This window comes from Physeter macrocephalus, chromosome 2, assembly GCF_002837175.3.
Source record: "Physeter macrocephalus isolate SW-GA chromosome 2, ASM283717v5, whole genome shotgun sequence".
In the NCBI taxonomy this organism is placed as follows: Eukaryota; Metazoa; Chordata; class Mammalia; order Artiodactyla; family Physeteridae; genus Physeter; species Physeter macrocephalus.
In genome coordinates this window covers 35,129,681-35,149,196 of record NC_041215.1, presented here as the reverse complement: position 1 = coordinate 35,149,196, position 19,516 = coordinate 35,129,681, and the positions used below count along the sequence as shown (strand labels likewise).

Here is a 19,516-nt window from a genome sequence, read left to right as displayed (position 1 = left end):
TAGGGGCAGGACAGGAATAAAGATGCAGATGTAGAGAACAGACTTGAGGACACAGGGAGGGGGAAGGGTAAGCTGAGATGAAGTGAGAGAGTAGCATTGACGTATATACACTACCAAATGTAAAATAGATAGCTAGCAGGAAGCAGCTGCATAGCACAGGGAGATCAGCTTGTGCTTTATGATCACCTAGAGGGGTGGGATAGGGACGGTGGGAGGGAGACACAAGAGGGAGGGAATACGGGGATATATGTATATGTATATGTATAGCTGATTCACTTTGTTATACAGCAACAACTAACACAACAATGTAAAGCAATTATACTCCAATAAAGATGTTTAAAAAAAAAAAGCAAAAGAGCTTACTATGAAGAGCAGATAAATGAAATATAAGCAAAAAAAAACCACAAAAACAAAAACAGTGCCAGAGTACTCACACTTCCCAATTTCAAAACTTACTACAAAGCTATGGTAATCAAGACAATGTGGTACTGGCATAAGGATAGACATGTAGATAATGGAATAGATGAGAATTTGGAAATAAACTGTCACATTTACAGTCAATTGATTATCGACAAAGGTGTCAAACCAATTCAATGGACAAAAAAATAGTCCTTTCCACCTACTTTGGTCTTATTTTAAGGATAGTGGTTTCATTATTGGTATAGTTTGCATTTAGAGACACGGATTCTGGACCAGGTCATACGTGCATTCTGGACTCTGCCTCTGCCTGTGTAACTCTGTCTTCTTGATCTTTCTGGCATTTAATTTCCTCATATCCAAAATGGGGTAATAAGCTAATTTTAATTTCTTAAGAGTAAAACGTTTCAGGGATTCCAACGATGGAATCTTGTGCCACTGGATTAGTTTTCTCAAAAAAAAAGAAATCTTTGAGAGTTTATTTGTGAAAAATCCAGTCAAATAAAATTTATTTGACTATTGAAGGACCAGGCTAGTTAGCAGCTATGCTCATGCCAGTCTGATTGCTACTACTTGTTATGTCAGCACCCGCCAGAATGCCAGTCAGTTTAATTTCTACAGATGGCAGCTTCAGCAATATGATATTATTTAGGAGAAAGACTTATATCATATACCTCTGCTCTCTTTTCTCCCAAACAAGAGGATGCTTTTGAGTGTGTGGTGAAGATCATCAATAATATGAATTCTAGAATAAGCACCATCAATTCATATGTCGGAATTGCTCATACTATGTTTGTAATACCCTAACTTAGGTTTAATACCCATTTCCCAGAGGTGAAAAACATCTGGTTATCACCATCATTTTACGTGAACGTCTCAAAAATTTATATATGTTTTAAAATGTAATATTTTGAAATACCATTTTGATGTATATTTTGCCTTCCTATGAGTTTGACTGTGTTAGATACCTCATATACGTGGAATCTTGCAGTATTTGTCCTTCCGTGACTGTCTTATTTCACTTAGCATAATGTCCTCCAGGTTCATCCATGTTGTTACAAATGACAGGATTTCCTTGTTTTTTTTTTTTAGAAGATGTTGGGGGTAGGAGTTTATTAATTAATTAATTTATTTATGGCTGTGTTGGGTCTTCGATTCTGTGCGAGGGCTTTCTCTAGTTGCGGCGAGCGGGGGCCGCTCTTCATCGCGGTGCGCGGGCCTCTCACTATCGCGGCCTCTCTTGTTGCAGAGCACAGGCTCCAGACGCGCAGGCTCAGTAGTTGTGGCTCACGGGCCTAGTTGCTCCGTGGCATGTGGGATCCTCCCAGACCAGGGCTCGAACCCGTGTCCCCTGCATTAGCAGGCAGGTTCTCAACCACTGTGCCACCAGGGAAGCCCGGATTTCCTTTTTTTTTAAGGCTGAATAATATTCCAGGATATTTATATACCATACTTTCTTTATCCATTAATCTGTGTAAGCAGGAAATAGAAGGGTGGTTGCCTTGGCTGGGGGAGAGGGAAATAGGGAGTTGTTGAAATGGTATAAAGTTTCATGCAAGAAGAGTAAGATCTAAAGATCTGCTGTACAACAGGGACCTTATAATTATCAGTACAGTACTAGGCACTTAGAAATTTAAGAGGGTAGATCTCATGTTAAGTGTTCTTACCACAAAAGAAAAGGAACACAAAGATGCTTTTGGAGGTGATGGATATGATTACTACCTTGATTGTGGTGATGGTTTCAAGTGTATATGCATATATCCAAACTCATCAAATTGTATACATCAAATATGTTCGGTTTTTGTATATCAATTATACCTAAATAAATCTGTTTAAAAGAAAAAAAATAGTCCTTTCAATAAATGGTGCTGGGACAACTGGATGTCCACGGGCAAAAAAAAAAAAAGTTTGATTCCTTACCTCAAGCTACAAATAACATTTAACTCATACTGGATTAAAGATTAAAGTAAGAGTTAATGCTACACAAATTTTAGGAGAAAATATGGGGTGACCTTTATAACTTTGGATTTGGTAATTGTTTCTTAAGTATGACATCAAAAGCACAAGAAACAAAATAAAAGTAAATAATTTGAACTTCATCACAATTAAACCCTTTTGTGCTTCCAAGGGCCCTTTGAAGGTAAAGTCCAACCCACAGAACGAGAGAAAATATTTGCAAGTTGTATATCTAACAAGGGACTTGTATCTAGAATATATAAAGACTTACAGCTCAATAATAAAAAGACAAATAACCCAATTAAAAATGGGCAAAGACTCTGAATAGATGTTTCTCCAAAGAGGATACTCAAATAGCCAAAAAGCACATGAAAAGATACTCCACATTATTAGTGATCAGGGAAATGCAAATCAAAACCACAGTGAGATATTACTTCATACCTACCAGGATGGTTATAATAAGAAAGACAGATAATACCAAGTGCTGGTGAGGATGTGGAGACGTTGGAATCCCTATACACTGCTGGTTGGAATGTAAGATGGTACAGCCTCTGTGAAAGAGCCTAGCAGTTCAGGTGCTCCCATCTGAACTAATTACTGGGCCTGAGAGGGGTCAGGGGAGAGGCAAATCCTTCAAAGAAGAAGGTGCCTTTCTTGGAGGAATGGGAGCAGCTCTGAGCAGAAAAACAAACCAATGATGTCCGTTCTCTGGACCTTACTGGCTTCTTTGATGCTGAAGCTGCTTGTGATAATAAATCCTGGGATAGATGACTGGATAACCATTTTACCTAGTGATTTCATTCCTAGGCATATGTCCAAGAGAAATGAAAACATTTGTCCAGATAAGACTTGTACATGAATGTTCAGAACAGCATGATGCATGATAGCTGAAAAGTAGAAACAACCCAAACATCCATCAGTGGATGAATGGATAAAGAAAGTGTGGTATATTCATACAATGGAACAATATCAGCCATAAAAATGTACTGACTCATGCTATAACATGGATGAACCTTGAAAACATGCTTGGTGAAAGACGTCAGACACAAAAGGGAACCTATTGTATAATTCCATTTGTATGAAATGTCTAGAAGAGTCAAATCTATAGAGACAGAAAATAAATCAGGGCTGCAAGGGATGGGACAGCTGGTGGGGGTAATAGCTTAAAAGGTGAGGGGTTGCTTTGGGGGGGATGATGAAAATGTTCTAAAATTGATTGTGGTGATGGTTGCACAACCATGTGACTATATAAAAACTATTGGGTAAATTGTATGGTGTTAAAAATGCATACGAATGCTTTAGGAGAAAACTTGAGACGCCAGGAAACCGTGCCCCTGTGTAATGCTCTGTCAAGATATATTTCAATCTATATTTTCAATAGAAATTCAATCTGTATTCTCAATATAGATTCAATCTATATTTTCAATCTAGATTCAATCTATATTTTCAATCTAGATTCAATCTATATTTTCAATCTAGATTCAATCTATATCTCCTAGACCTTTCAGCAGAGACCTCTGAGAATCTTTGTGGGTCCTGTAACCCATGCCAGAAGAGAGACGAGTCCAGAATCCCAGGCAAGGTTAGTGTGATGCTAGTGTTGATGGACCCATGGGGGCAGGGGTCCCTCCAAGCTGTCAGGATGCAGGATCCCTTGGGCTTTGCGAGGCTTGTCAGCTGGACACACTTTCCACACAGGCACTCTCAAGAGAGGCCTCCCAGAGCCCCATGGCTGTAATCCCCCTGCAATGTGAATCAAGTTCCCTCTGCTAAGCTCACAGGCTAAGTGGGCAGCACAGCTGAGGGCCAGCTCATCTTTCCCCCAGGACGTGTAGCCGCAGGGATCCTGAGCCCTTTCTGAACCATGGCAGGCTGCTAAGAATAGCGAGAGTACAGTACGTGAGCCTCTGAAGATCTGGCCGTGGAGTCAGGAGTATTCACAGGCCTTCCTGGAATAAGAGATCTTCAGCCTGTAGTATTGCTTTGAGAACGCCCTGTGGTCTCTCCTGTCAAAACTCAGCCTTAACTTCCCCTCCTCCAGGAAGCATATCTGGATTTACCAAACCTCTCTGATTGAATTTCTCAAACGACTGAACTTGAATTTGACTGATGAATAGATCATGAATAGGTGATGTCTGTCGGGTTTTGAGGGAGGACTCTGGCCCTAGCATGTCCTTTGGGGCCTATTTATCCTCTTTTTGGATAAATGGACATATAACATGAATGTTAGTTATAACTCTTTTTTTTTTTTTTTTTCTGGCCATGCCTCGAAGCTCTTGAGATCTTACTTAGTTCCCTGACCAGGGATTGCAGCGGGGCCACGGCAGTGAAAGCGCAGAGTCCAAATCACTGGACTGCCAGGGAATTCCCAGTTATAACTCTTTGATTGTAAGTGACAGAAACCCAGCCCAAACTTGGGTAGTAACTGGGGTGATGGAACCAGAAGCTCAGTGCTACTGCGGGAGGGGCAATCCTTTAACGAAGCTGCCTTTTTTAGAGGAGGCAGTACTAGGCAGAAAAACTAACGATGTCTATTACATGATGCTGACTGGATTCTTTGGTGCTGAAGCTGCTCCAGATGCCAAGCTGCTGAGAGAGCCAAGAGGGGAGGACATTTACTATTTTTCTCCTGCCCAACACCCTCTCTCCCATTCCACAAACCACTCCGGTTTCTTTTGGGGAACCACCCTACTCCTACTCTCAGCCCATGTGCTGGGATGAGACCCCACCCTAGCCAGGAATGGGACACATGACTCAGACTGGTCGGTCACATAGTCCATTCCCTGCAGCCACCCTGATGGTCCCTGTGAGTGTCTTTAGGGCCAGGGCAGTGGGTCACTCAGTTCTGGGTCCCTGACAGCAGCGGTTCCCAGACCTTGAGGACCCTCGGAACACCTAGGGGCCCCTCCCCAGATGTACTGAATCTGCAAATCTGGGGCTGGTCTCGGGCATCTATATTTTTAATAAGGTCCCTGCGGAATATTGATGATTAGGTTCGGGCATCATTGTCCCGCTGTGTTTGTATACAGCAGGTGCTTTAGAGCTGCTGGTGTCGTGGAAAGGGCCGGAGTCTGTTTTTCAGGGGTGCTCATACTAGCTGGCTTTGAGTTGCTCCTGGAAATAGAGCAGCCAGGACCCTGTATGTGTTGAGGTGGTCCTGCCACTTTCAGCTGGAGATCCACGTCCTCCCTGTTTGGTGAGATGGCCTTTGCTGATGGGAACAAGGCCTCTTATTCCAAGAGCTGGCAGAGCTCCAGGGGTCTGGGACACCTGAGAAGACAGCCAGGTTGAAATGGGCTCCCCTGATCAGCTCCAATCAGGCCACTTCAGGATGACTCAGAATGTCAGGCCTTCTAAAATTAATCTGTGGCCACATCTAAAATCAGCACCTTGCTTAGAGGCACTGGCTTCTCCTTGCCCCACAGAGGGTTTGGGACCATGGGGAAGCTGGGCCTGGACGTGCTCCATCTTTCCGCCCCTCAGACATTTGTCTGACCTTAGACTTGCTAACAGACAGTTTTCCTTCTGCTTTTTTTCTTTTTATTTATTTATTTATTTATTTATTTATTTATTTATTTATTTTTAAATTCTAACTGCAAGCAAAGGTTATTTTTATGACCAGGAGTTTCATTTCTCAAAAGGAGGATGACAGTTGGCAGATATTTTAGTACCATGTCCTTAGTTCTTACTAATGGAATTTAGGTGCAAATTTAATCCAAAATATTCAGAGCTCTTTTTTTTTTTTTTAAGATTTTTTATTCTTCCTGACTAAAAGGGTTGAATACAATCATTGTAAAAATTTCAGATAACACAGAAGGTTCTAAAGAAGAAAGCAATAATTACTGGAAATTCCTCATCCAGAAAGAAACACTTACTGGATTGTTGGTGCATTTGCTTCTAATTTTTTTTTTTTTTTTTGCGGTATGCTGGCCTCTCACTGTTGCGGCCTCTCCCGTTGCGAAGCACAGGCTCGGGACGCGCAGACCCAGAGGCCATGGCTCACGGGCCCAGCCGCTCCGCGGCATGTGGGGTCTTCCCGGACCGGGGCACGGACCCGCGTCTCCTGCATCGGTAGGCGGACTCTCAACCACTGCGCCACCAGGGAAGCCCTCTAATTTTTTTTAAACAAATACCTAAAGCCCACAGATTAAAACTAATTAAAATGCATAATTTGCCTATGTGGAAATAAATGTTAAGTCCAAGAAAGTCTTTGGATTCTTTGTGCAATACGGGCTCCTAGAGGGAAGAAATCAGATATTTGGAGTCTCTACATCAATGTTACTTTTAAATTGTCTGTCACTCTCATAATCTGTTGATTAAATCATAAATCAAAAAAATTCTGGAAGGCAATTTGGATTTATGTAAAAAAAGCCAAAGCTGCCTACCTTTTGACCCAGCAAATGCAATTATAGAAATTTATTTTAGAGCAGAGCTCCCCAAACTTTCTCACTTCTTGGTGCTTTCAGTGTCTCAGAAATTTTTTCACAGCTCCTCCTAGGCCAGAAGAAGCACCTAATAGTTGATTAAGTAGTTAGTTCCAAATAACTTAAGTATTTTTGTGCTAAAAATTTGGTAGTCCTTTGAAAAAGTAATACACATAATTTGAAAACATTTTTTAAATTTCAGACTTAATAACATTAGACAGCAACACTGGTAACTAGAAGAAGGCAAAGGAACAATGTCTTCAAAATTCTGGGGGAAAATGATTTATAACCCGGAATATTGTGCCTTGTCTGGTTCATCCCTGTTTCTCCAGCACCCAGTCAGGGTTTGGCCCAGATTAGTTGCTTGATGAGTCTGAACTGAATAAATGAATGAATGAGCAAATGGATGAATGAAGGAATTTATAGGACCTGCCAGTTTCCAAGTTTTCTTCGAAGTCCTGAGAGACAAGAGTATCTATCTCTAAAGCCCGAGCCTTGGAAAGGCGAGTCTGGGGACTTCCTTGGCGGTCCAGTGGTTAAGACTCTGCCCTTCCAATGCCGGGGGTGTGGGTTCGATCCCTGGTGGGGAGACTAAGATCTCACATGCTACCATGCGCCAGGGCCAAAAAATAAAAAAATAGAAAAGGGTGGGACTGCATCTGGAGGCCAGGCAGGGGGGGTGCGGAGGGGGAGGATAAGCAGACACCCCAGGATGTGCCCTATGACACTAGGGGATGGGGCCTAGGGTGCTGAGGGCGCAGGTATAGGAAACAAGCTGCCCTTTGCTTTCAAAGCCTGGTTTGGAAGAGTACGATTCCATAGACATAGGGGACCAAAAGACCCGGTTTCAGAGTCTCCCTCCCTGGCTCAGTGACACCATCTGCAAAATAATAATAATAATAATAAAAACAACAACAGTACCTATTTTCACAGTGGGCATTAAATGGGTTTAGCATCCTCCTGGCATGCGATTAGCACTCCACAGATATTGGCTATTAATATAAGTGGCTGCTCTCTTAGAACCACTTTCTCGAGTCTAACATGGAATTAACATCTGTCTAGCTCACGGTGAGGATTAGACACAGCCGGTGCGCGGGCACGTTCCGGGCTCACCGTGGTCCCCAGAGCAGAGTTGAGCGAGTGCTTGCACATCAGCCCACAGCCGGAAGACTTGGAGTGTTCCCCTTCGGCTCCTCCTCTTCCCATCCCTGTCTCCCTTTTTACTTTCTCTCCCACCCCTCCTACTTTCCACACCAAAGAAGAACAGGAAGTGAAAGCAATAAAAATAGAAAAAGAAAAGGGCCTTTTCCTGTAAGTTAGGGATGTCTCCTGCTGCGCTGGGGCCCCTCAGTCCTGATCTCGGATTTGGGCTCTTTGAGGGCAGCCATCAGGCCTTCCTGTGAGTTCCGTGTAGAATTCCCCGGATAGCACGGCTTAAATTGGCTCTTGTAAGATCCCGGTCCCGGCCAGTCTTAGTCATTCTAGCGCGATGGAGTCTGACTGTCCCTCTCCCTCCCACACCCCAGACTGCTCTCTCCTGGAGATCCTACCGGTCCAGGTGTTCCTTAGCGATGGGAGGGCTTTTGGAGGACCTAAGGGATGGTGGCAGGGGAAAGCTAGTGACCGTGGATCCCACATAGCGTGGAGCTGGCTATATTTTGTAACATCTCCTGGACGCTAGGCTCAGACAAGCTAGTTCCTTTAGGACATGCTTGAAGTGGACCAAGGGTTCCGTTTATACTAGGCAGGACTCCTAGGAGATAAAGCGGCGAATCATAATCGTCACTGTCACACAGCAACGGTTAATATAGCACCTACAATGAACCAAGAACCATACCAGGCCTTCTATGTACCTTATCTTACTTAATAACAAGAAGTACCATGTGTAATATGTGTTTTTTATCTCATTTTGCAGACGAGGAAGCTGAGACTCGAAGAGGTTAATGTTGGGACTTCCCTGGTGGCGCAGTGGTTAGGAGTCTGCCTGCCAATGCAGGGGACACGAGTTCGATCCCTGGTCTGGGAAGATCCCACATGCCGTGGAGCAACTATGCCGGTGCGCCACAACTGCTGAGCCTGCGCTCTAGAGCCTGTGAGACACAACTACTGAGCTCATGTGCTACAACTACTGAAGCCCGCGCACCTAGAGCCCGTGCTTCATAACAAGAGAAGCCACCGCAATGAGAAGTCCGCGCACCGCAACAAAGAGTAGCCCCCCGCTCACCACAAATAGAGAAAACCCGCACACAGCAACGAAGACCCAATGCAGCCAAATAAGTAAGTAAATAAATAAATAAAATTTAAAAAATAAAATAAAATAAAATATTTTTAAAAAGAGGTTAATATTTGTCCCAGGTGGCAAAACAAATATTGACCACAGTCTGTTTGATCTGAAGATTAGTATTGTGAGATATGAGAATATTAATTGAAGGGTGGTGTATGATTGTGAAAAATTGGAAATCATCCTTGATTTCCAGCAATAGAGTAACAATGAAATAACATGTAATACATCTGTACAATGATTAAGACTGATGTTGCAGTATTCATTAACATGGGAATATTTGCACAGTATATTCTTATTTACTTATTTATTTATTTTAAAATTTATTTATTTATGGCTGCATTGGGTCTTCGTTGCTGTGTGCGGGCTTTCTCTGGTTGCAGCGAATGGGGGCTACTCTTCATTGCGGTGTGCAGGCTTGTCACTGTAGTGGCTTCTCTTGTTGTGTGGCACGGGCTCTAGGTGCGCGGGCTTCAGTAGTTGTTGCTCGCAGTCTCAGTAGTTGTGGCATGAGAGCTCTAGAGCACAGGCTCAGTAGTTGTGGCGCACGGGCTTAGTTGCTCCGCGGCATGTGGGATCTTCCTGGACCAGGGTTCGAACTCGTGTGGCAGGGGGATTCTAAACCATTGAGCCACCAGGGAAGTCCTACACAGTATATTCTTAATGAGAGATAGTCTATATAATGTGATTTCACTTTTGTAAGCTAAAATAGATGTTGTAGGACCTTACAAATATTAAGAAGAAAATTATGTATGCATAGAAATATGTCTAGAAGGATACAGGCCAATGTGTTAATCTTGGACCTTTGCAATGTGAGGTTATGGGTTATTTCTACTTCTTTCATTGTTGACTTGAATTTTCTAATTTTCCAAAACACCCATGTATTATTTAGTTATTTATTTTGATGTTCCCTTTAAAAAAAATTTTTTTGGAGTATAGTTGCTTTACAATGTTGTGTTAGTTTCTGCTGTGCAGCAAAGTGAATCAGCTATACATATACACATATTCCCTCTTTTTTGGATTTCCTTCCCATTTAGGTCACCACAGAGCACTGAGTAGAGTTCCCTGTGCTATACAGTAGGTTCTCATTAGTTATCTATTTTATATATAGTATCAATAGAGTATATATGTTAATCCTAATCTCCCATTTCATCCCCCTCCCCCATATTACTTATTTAAAAAAGATAGAAGAAAAGGGGATACTGGTCTGGGAATAAGGAAATACAGTGCTCTGATGCCAGCTCTGCCTTGACTTGCAATCTTGGGCAAGTCCTTTTTGTTCTGGGTTTTGGCATCTTCACCTGTAACATGAGCAATTTGCGTAGTAGACAGGAAGGCCCGTGAGGCCTGGGACCATGTCTGCTCCGCGGCATGTGGGATCTTCCTGGACCAGGGTTCGAACTCGTGTGGCAGGGGGATTCTAAACCATTGAGCCACCAGGGAAGTCCTACACAGTATATTCTTAATGAGAGATAGTCTATATAATGTGATTTCACTTTTGTAAGCTAAAATAGATGTTGTAGGACCTTACAAATATTAAGAAGAAAATTATGTATGCATAGAAATATGTCTAGAAGGATACAGGCCAATGTGTTAATCTTGGACCTTTGCAATGTGAGGTTATGGGTTATTTCTACTTCCTCTTTCATTGTTGACTTGAATTTTCTAATTTTCCAAAACACCCATGTATTATTTAGTTATTTATTTTGATGTTCCCTTTAAAAAAAATTTTTTTGGAGTATAGTTGCTTTACAATGTTGTGTTAGTTTCTGCTGTGCAGCAAAGTGAATCAGCTATACATATACACATATTCCCTCTTTTTTGGATTTCCTTCCCATTTAGGTCACCACAGAGCACTGAGTAGAGTTCCCTGTGCTATACAGTAGGTTCTCATTAGTTATCTATTTTATATATAGTATCAATAGAGTATATATGTTAATCCTAATCTCCCATTTCATCCCCCTCCCCCATATTACTTATTTAAAAAAGATAGAAGAAAAGGGGATACTGGTCTGGGAATAAGGAAATACAGTGCTCTGATGCCAGCTCTGCCTTGACTTGCAATCTTGGGCAAGTCCTTTTTGTTCTGGGTTTTGGCATCTTCACCTGTAACATGAGCAATTTGCGTAGTAGACAGGAAGGCCCGTGAGGCCTGGGACCATGTCTATTTGGTTTTAGAAGTGTCTGTACTCAGTAAATAGTGAATTAATGAGTAAATGAATGAGTGATACAAGAGTCAAGAATTAAGAGTTGTGGTGGGTGGGAGAGTTTCAGAGACATGACATGTAGCAGTGGTCCTCAAATGTGGTCCAGAGTCAGAAGACCTGGAGGTTGTGAACTTTTTATGGATACTATGAATAATCATGAGACTGGTCTCTGTTACATTCAGCTCACCAGCACTGGAAGCTAGTTCAGAGTGCTGGGTTTAGTGTTGAACAGACTTGGATTCCAGTCCCAGTGCTGCTGTTTGCCAGCTGTGAAGTCTTGAGCAAATTATATATATATTTTCTAAGCTTGTTTTCTCACCTGTAAAATGAGAATAATAATTAATACTGAGCTCATAGGGTTCCTCTGAGCATTTGAACAATCTGTTTAGAAATTAGTTCAAAATGGTAGACTGGGAACTTCCCTGGCAGTCTAGGGGTTAAGACTCCGTGCTTCCACTGCAGGGGGCACGGGTTCTATCTCTGGTTGGGGAACTAAGATCCCACATGCCATGTGGCACGGCCAAACAAACAAACAAAATGGTAGACTGAATTCCAGCTACTTTTTCCTATCCCACATCCTTAGAAACATCAGAAAAGATAAATACATATAATCCATAAGTGATCTGGCAAAGTAGTAACCTCAGTGGATTTGACATTGCAAGGAATTCCTGAAAGAAGAAAGACGGTGGAATTGGAAGAAAGAAACCATTGCCTAAAATGTGTGTAGGTGAGACCTGCCAAAGAAGGTGGGAGTGGCTTTGAAGGTGCTTCAAGCTTGAAGACAGTGGATGGGGGTGGTGGTGACTGAGAGGGTAATGGCTTCAGATGTTGCAGTAGGAACAACCAAGACTACAAGCAGCCTACTCCTCCCAGCCCTCCTTCCCTGGTTAGCCAAATAGCAGCAGCCTCCATCATGCAACTGTGGGCACTCAGGCTAGAGACAAGGCAACACCCAGGAAGAATGGGCGTTGGGTAATGGCACACTTTTCCGTCAGCGTATTTCTTACCCACTGTCATGCCTCCCACACAATGACGGGAGACATTAGCCATAGATGGGGTAAAAAGAATCTCAAATCCAAGATGAGCACACAGCCAAGAGTCATTAAACACTGAGGAAAAACACTGCCGTGAAAGAGGCACAGAGCACAATAAAGAGGAACTGACACCCAAAGAAACAGAGCTAACAGAGCAGATAGATTAAACATTTACAATAAGCACCAAACATCCTCAGAAAGTTATTAGAAGAAACAGTCTGAGATCTCAGAAATAAAAAATGACTCAAAAGCATACTCAATAAATGGGCTATGAACAGGTTGGATACCTATGGATAATAGCATGTAAATGAGCTGGAAAATCAAGTTGAGAACTTCCAGAATGCAGTGGAGAGAGAGAGAAGGAGAGAGGGAGAGAAATATAAGTTAGGATATATGAAGGCTAGATTTAGAAATTCAATATCCATTAAATGGAAGTTCCAGAAAGAGGGAATAAAGAGAGTGGAAATGAAGAATACTAGAATAAATACAGGAGGAAATTTCTCAAATTGACGAAAGACTAAAGTTCTCATAGTGAAAGGGGCCATCACATGACAAACAGAATAGAAAATAAGATGATGAATAGACATGTAGGATGAAATTTAGAACATGAAGGATAGAGAAAAGCAAAGCAGATTAATATCAGATTCAACTGCAACACTGCATGCTGGAATATCTTCAGAAGTCCAAGGGAGAATTATTTGAACCAGCCAAGCTATCATTCAAGGGTGAGGGCAAAATATATAAAGACAATTTCAAGCATCCAAGGATGATAAAATAAATCATCTTCAATCTTACTTGTGAGAGGATGGATTCCAACACAATGAAAATAATTCCAAGAGAAAGCTACAGGATTTAAGACGCATACATAAATATTAACTCAAGCCTGTTCTCTATGTCTGTGAGTCTGTTTCTGTTTCATAGATAGGTTCATTTGTGCCATATTTTAGATTCCACATATAAGTGATATTGTATGGCATTTGTCTTTCTCTGTCTGACTTACTTCACTTAGTATGATAATCTCTAGGTCCATCCTTGTTGCTGCAAATGCATTATTTCATTCTTTTTTTTATGACTGAATAGTATTCCATTGTATATATGTACCACATCTTCTTTATCCATTTATCTGTCTGTGGACACTTAGGTTGCTTCCATGTCCTGGCTATTGTAAACAGTGCTGCTATGAGCATAGAAGTGCATGTATCTTTTTGAATTATAGTTTAAGACAAAACTGTTCTTGTTGGCAGGTAGTACAACCTACTACCTAGGTAACCCAAGAGAGTTATTTGGCAAATGATTAAAATGAATAAGAGAATTCAGCATGCTGGTCAGGTTATAATAGCTTCAAGCTAGCATAGGCCTTTCCTATGGCCCAGCAATAATTAAGTTGAAAGTGCCACCACCAACACCACCACAAACCATCATTAGTGATCTTATTTTCTTCACCATGATGCCCTTTTAAAAGTAAACCCTCCAGAAAAGCCATCTTTAATCCCTAACCTCTCTGGTTGAATGTCTTTTCTCCAGAGTGAAGGGAGCAGATGGGAAGAAGGGTGCAGCCAGCAAAAGGGCAACCTTGGTGCTGCCTGGAATCTCCCTCTTTCTGGAAGAACTGCTATTTCAGGCAGGACCAGAGTTGGCAGCACAAAAGAGCACTTGGCCAGCAGTGAGAGGACTGGGAGGCCAGAGAGAGAAAGTGATGAGGTTAAATAATGACCAGCAGAGGTGCAGCCACAGGCCCGGTCTCACGGGACCAGCTCTCTGTGGAGGGAAGCACCTCTCCTTCTGGGCCTCTGCCTTCCAGGGCTCAAGGTCTCCAGAAGCCACGGCCCAGCATAGGGCAAAGTCTGAGGAACAGAAGGGTTAATGCCTAAGCCAGTGGTTCTCATCCTTTGGTACCCGCAGAACCACTGGGAGTAGAGGAACACCAAGTGCAGAGGCCAGGGCAACCCACTCTCCAGAGTCTACCTCAAGGAGATCCTGAGGGGGTCCAGTGTACAGCAAAGCAGGGAAACCCTGCCCTGGAGTCATGCACAAGTGGAGTCTGGGCTTCTCTTGCTGCACTGACCCTTAGGCAAGGGCTGGCAGCTGCCCTGACCACAGCAGGGTCTGGCTGCCTGAGCTGCAGACTAGGAAGCTTGTGACATCGTCTCCCCACTCCTGGCACCCCATCATCTGCTGCCTGTGCCCATCTCCTGACTTAATTGCTTTTTCGTCATCTCATCATTTCCACCATTTATTTCAGGTTTTTATTTTATTTTATTTTTTTATTTTTTGTTTCAGGTTTTTAATTTTATTTCTTAAATCGAAGTATCCACCCTCAATGACAGGAACAAAGAATTAAAAAAAAAAATCTGAATGCCCAGGCCAGCACCCCAGGGCAGTTAAGTCAAAATCTCTGTGGTAGCGCTGGGGCCTCCGGGTTTCCTGAAGCTCCCCACGGGATCCCATGTGCAGCCCAGACAGCCGTTCCCTAAGGGTGACCCATGGGCCTCGCCAGTGATTGGTTCAGGGATGGGCGTGTGACCCAGTTCTGCCCAATGAGACGTGAGAAGTCTTGGGGGTGAGGCGTTTGAGATTCTGTCAGTTCTGGAGGATTCTTCAGTCATAACAAGGAATGAAGTACTGATCCATGCTACAACATGGATGATCCCCAAAAGCATTAGGCAAAGTTTAAAAAGCCAGTCAAAAAGACAACATATTGTATTATTCCACTCACATGAAATGTCCACAAGTGGCAAATCTATAGGAACAGAAAGCAGATGAGTGGTTACCTCAGGCTGGGGAGAGGAAGAGGATGGGAGAGTGACTGCTTCATAGTTACGGGCTCTCCTTCTGGGCTGCTGACATTGATCTGGAACTGGGGAGTGCTGACGGTTGCACATCATTGTGAGTGTACGAAATGCCACTCGGGGTAACTTTTGTTGTGTGTCTTTCCCGCCCCGACACACACACAAAGTACAACTGTTCTCTGAGAGAGTCCCTGGGAGAGATGGTACCTCTCTGTGTCAGGGGAAGATGAGGTGAACCCCCAGATCCTGTGAGCAGCCCGAGGAAGGAGCCAACACGGAGGAAGGCAGAGCAGAAAATGGGGCGAAGCTGGTCACAGATGGCCTGGCTGAGCCGCTGAATCCGCGCGTGCCCCGGGGTCCATCCCGCTTCCAGGAGCTCTGTTATGGTTGACGGTAAATGCCCTCTGGTTTAAGGTTGTTTGGATCAGGATTGAAGATCACGTGTTTTACTCTATTTATTTATTTTTATTGCCTGTGCCACGTGGCTTCTGGGATCTTAGTTCCCCAACACAGGCCTTTGGCAGTGAAAGCGCCGTGTCCTAACCACTGGACCGCCACGGAAATCCCTAAGATCAAACGTTTCAGATTTTCCTCCTCATTTGTTGGTGCTGCTGTCTCACTGGGCTGAGTAGGCTGCTGGTGACCCAGCGTGAGCAGTGACCTATCTCCCTGCCCAAGACTTGAGTCAGACTTACGAAGAGCCTGGAATGGGCGCAGGGGCGCCCATCTGTAAGTGTGGCTGCACCCACACGCAGCCTGTGGGGCTGAGTGGTGGCCTCTGGGAGAGGGGCCCCTGAGAATGATCCACAGGCACCTGTGAGTGCCTTGGTGCCAGGCCTTATACCCCAGACACTGCCCACAGGCGGGCAGCACAGGGGGACCCAGCTGGAGAAGGCGTGTATCACCAGAGGGGTGCTTAGAAAAGGGGGATCAGCCTGTGAGACTTGGGCTGTGGCCTCGGGCGGGGGGCCTTGGCCCACAAGCCTGCCTTCCCGGTCCTCATGGCTGGACCACACTTAAGAGGGGCATCCAGGTGATATAGTCAAGGATGAGGGCCATTGACTTTGGCCATCCATTTCTCTTGGCGCTGAGCCAGTCTCACCCAGAACTTATGAGAAAATCTTGGGGTTCCCACGGCAATGTCCCCAGTGGGCCGGGACGTGCCAGCCTCAGGGAGGGGAACCTAGGCCCTAGGCAGCTGAATTTTCACTGTCAGTTCAAGCATTGGTGTCTGAGATGAGCGCACTGTACCTGTCCCCAGAGTTGACTGAAAGAAAAACACACAGCGTAAAAATTGTGAGTTTTAAGTTTTATTCGGAGACCTCACTGAGGACTGCAGCCTGGAGACAGCCTCTCAGTAGCTCTGAGGAGCTGCTCTAAAGAGGTAAGGAAGGAGTCAGGATATATATGGACTTTTTGGCTGGTAAAAACATGTAGTCAAGCAACAAAAGATTACTGCTAATCACTAAGAACAGACATTTCAAGTTGATGATATTAGCACTTTCCTATGTATGGAAAGATGCAAGATCCAGGGTCATTTGAAATTCTTCCTTAGATATGCATCTTAACTCTCTAGGGCTCAATATAACCAAAGCACAGAAAGTTCCTGTTTTTCTCCATCCTGAATCCCCCGCAGGGTGTGCCGTTGGTGGGCAACTGCAGCAGCTGATGGCCTGATCCCTGTAGAACTGGAATGGCTGGCAACATGTTTTTCTTTACACCTGGGACTGGGTGAAACCAGGTGGCCTCTGGGCCTGCCTGGCTGAGACCTCCTCCCCATGGTGTGTCCACCAGCTCCCAGGGCCGCTCCATCCCTTCCAGCTGTCCTGGTTTCAGGTCTCCGTTCTGCAGAGAGGCAAGAGGAGTGCACTTTGGCCCTTGAACGGAGGGGCAGGTGTCTCCTCAAACTGCCTCCTGTTTTTCTGGAAGGACAGCAGCCTCAGTCCCATTCTGCGGGAGGAGAGGACTAGTATGTCCCGGGACTTCCAAGACCGAAGGGAAAATTGCCACAAGCCTCAGGGCCAACTTCCACTCAAACTGGGCCTTGTGTGTGAGCCAGGCATTTGGAGAGATGCAAGCCAGAGGCTTCCTGGCATGGCCAAGACTGGCCCGGCTTTCAGACCAGGGGGGCCTCCAGGCTCATCCTGGGAGTTAGTCACGCCCACCCCCTTGCTGATCTCACTCCCCATCCACACTGAGGAGCAGGGTCCCAACCCTGCAGGGCCCCTCTCTGCCCATCCTCCCCACCTAGCCCTTCTCCCTCTCCTGGGGGCTAACATGCACCCTCCCCACAAGCCCTGGAGTTCCTGTTCTACTGCTAAGATGTGCCTACATCATTAACCTGGGGGTCAACTTCCATCTCCTCCTTCCCACAATGGATGGACACGGACACTAGACCGCAAGGCTCCCCCTGAGTCCTGCGTCACCCCTCCCGGCCCCATTCCGCCTGGACACCGAGACCCTCGAAGACTCCCAGGGTCCATCAGACCCCCGTCAGGCCCTTGCTTCTTCTCCCTCATTCATCCGCCTCACCTATCCTCCTCCACTGTTCCTCTCCTCCCAAGGTCCTGTCCTCTCTCTGTCTCCCCCTTTCTCCAACCCCAAGCCCTTCTCTGTTCGCTGATGCCTTGGTCCCTCTATTTAAACCTGTGCCAGTGTCGGGGACTAATGCGCATCTACTCACGTGGTCTAACGCCTGCCTCACCGTCCCCCGACTCCCCACCTTCTAGAGCCGATTAATACTGGGCACTGGGCAGGCCCGGGCACCTGCTTGCTTCATCTCACCTTATCCTCATGACAGACTCCCGAGAAGGCGCTGTTTGCATGCTCTCACAGCCGGAGGAATGAATGAACATCTGCCTTCCTGCAGGTGTGGGCTTCTCCAGGGTCTCTGCCCTAGGCTCTGACACACAGTGAGGCTGCCACAGGGACGGCTGAAGGAGGGGCAGATCATTCCGTGGTACTGGGGACTGTTGGTGACTGGGTTTCAGGAGTGAGGGCATGAGAAACCAGGCTGACTTGTCAGGACAGACATCCTGGACTGGGGTAGGTGGCGGACAAGAGGCTGGGCTGTTGCCCACAGATGCTTCCTGGGCAGGCAGCTAAGAGGCACTGAGCTCTTCCCTTCTATCCATCTATCCCTCCCTCCCTCCCTCCCTCCCTCCATCTATCCATGTAGCTTGGTGTAGCTGTCCACAGGACACGTGGGTACCACAGCTCAGTGGGGCAGATCAGGAGGAGGACCAGCGGGCTTTGATAAGGACTGAGAGAAAACCAGGCAGCAGGTTCTGATACCAAGGGGTCAGCTCGGCCAATTACTGCCAAGAGGAAATATGGGCACAGGGGGGCCTGATTTTTCTAGAGAATGCAGAAATGTGAGTTTTTGTTTTGTTTTGTTGTGTTTTGGCTCACGGGCCCAGCCGCTCCGCGGCATGTGGGATCTTCCCAGACCGGGGCGCGAACCCGGTTCCCCTGCATCGGCAGGCGGACGCGCAACCACTGCGCCACCAGGGAAGCCCCAGAACTGTGAGTTTTTATGTACACTCTCCTGATTGTTAAGAGTTGACAACTAATCACGTGTAAAACACTGGACAGGCCCCAGCTGGGTGGATCAGGCAAAACATGTACAGGCTGGAATCAGCGCAGGGGCAGCCCGTGCGCAGCCTCTGACATGGGATCCGAAACGCAGGCTTTGGAGTCACAGGGAGAGCCTGCTAGGCCACTGGCTACCTGAAAGACGTGGGGCAAAGCACTCGGCCACTCTGAACCTCAGTCTCCTCCTCTGTAAACTGGGGTGAGATCTACCCACTTCGCAGGTGTGGTATGAAGGTAAACAGGTAACGCAAGACAAGCGCCACACACAGCGCCTCCTTGGAGCGACCCCGCCCCCCCCCACGAGGCTGTTGTCGCTGTTTCCATCACAGTGGTGAACGTGGCCCTGGGTCAGGCCGGGGGGCAGCGAGGACCCTCCCAGGCAGCCCCTGCAGGCTTGCTAGTGCCGGCTCCTCGCAGGTGGCCCCCGCAGGCCCCAGGACCACGAGGAGGACGAGGGGCTCCCAGCCAGGCTTCCCCTTCCCCTCTCCTTCCTCCTTCCCCTCCCCCTCCTGTCCTAGTCCTCTTCCCTTTCTTCTGCTGAAAGCGAAAAGGGGAAAAGGGAATTTTTAAAAAGCAGAACAATTGGTTATATTTTTTTACTTTTTTTTGGCCGCGCTGTGCCGCACGTGGGATCTTAGTTCCCCGACCCACGGTGTTGGGGGCAGGGGGAGGACCCGCGCCCTCTGCAGTGGAAGCCCGGAGTCTTAACCGCTGGACCGCCAGGGAAGCCCTTGGTCGTATTTTTTGTTTGTTTGCTTTTTTTTTTTTTTTTTGCGGTACGCGGGCCTCTCACTGCTGTGGCCTCTCCCTCTGC

The 19,516-nt window shown here is 45.7% G+C and overlaps 1 protein-coding gene across 1 annotated transcript in view; it reads left to right on the top strand.

Moving 5' to 3' along the window:
- BIN1 (bridging integrator 1) overlaps positions 1-19,516 on the top strand; it is an 88,907-nt gene that overhangs the window by 37,291 nt on the left and 32,100 nt on the right. The window lies entirely within an intron of this gene.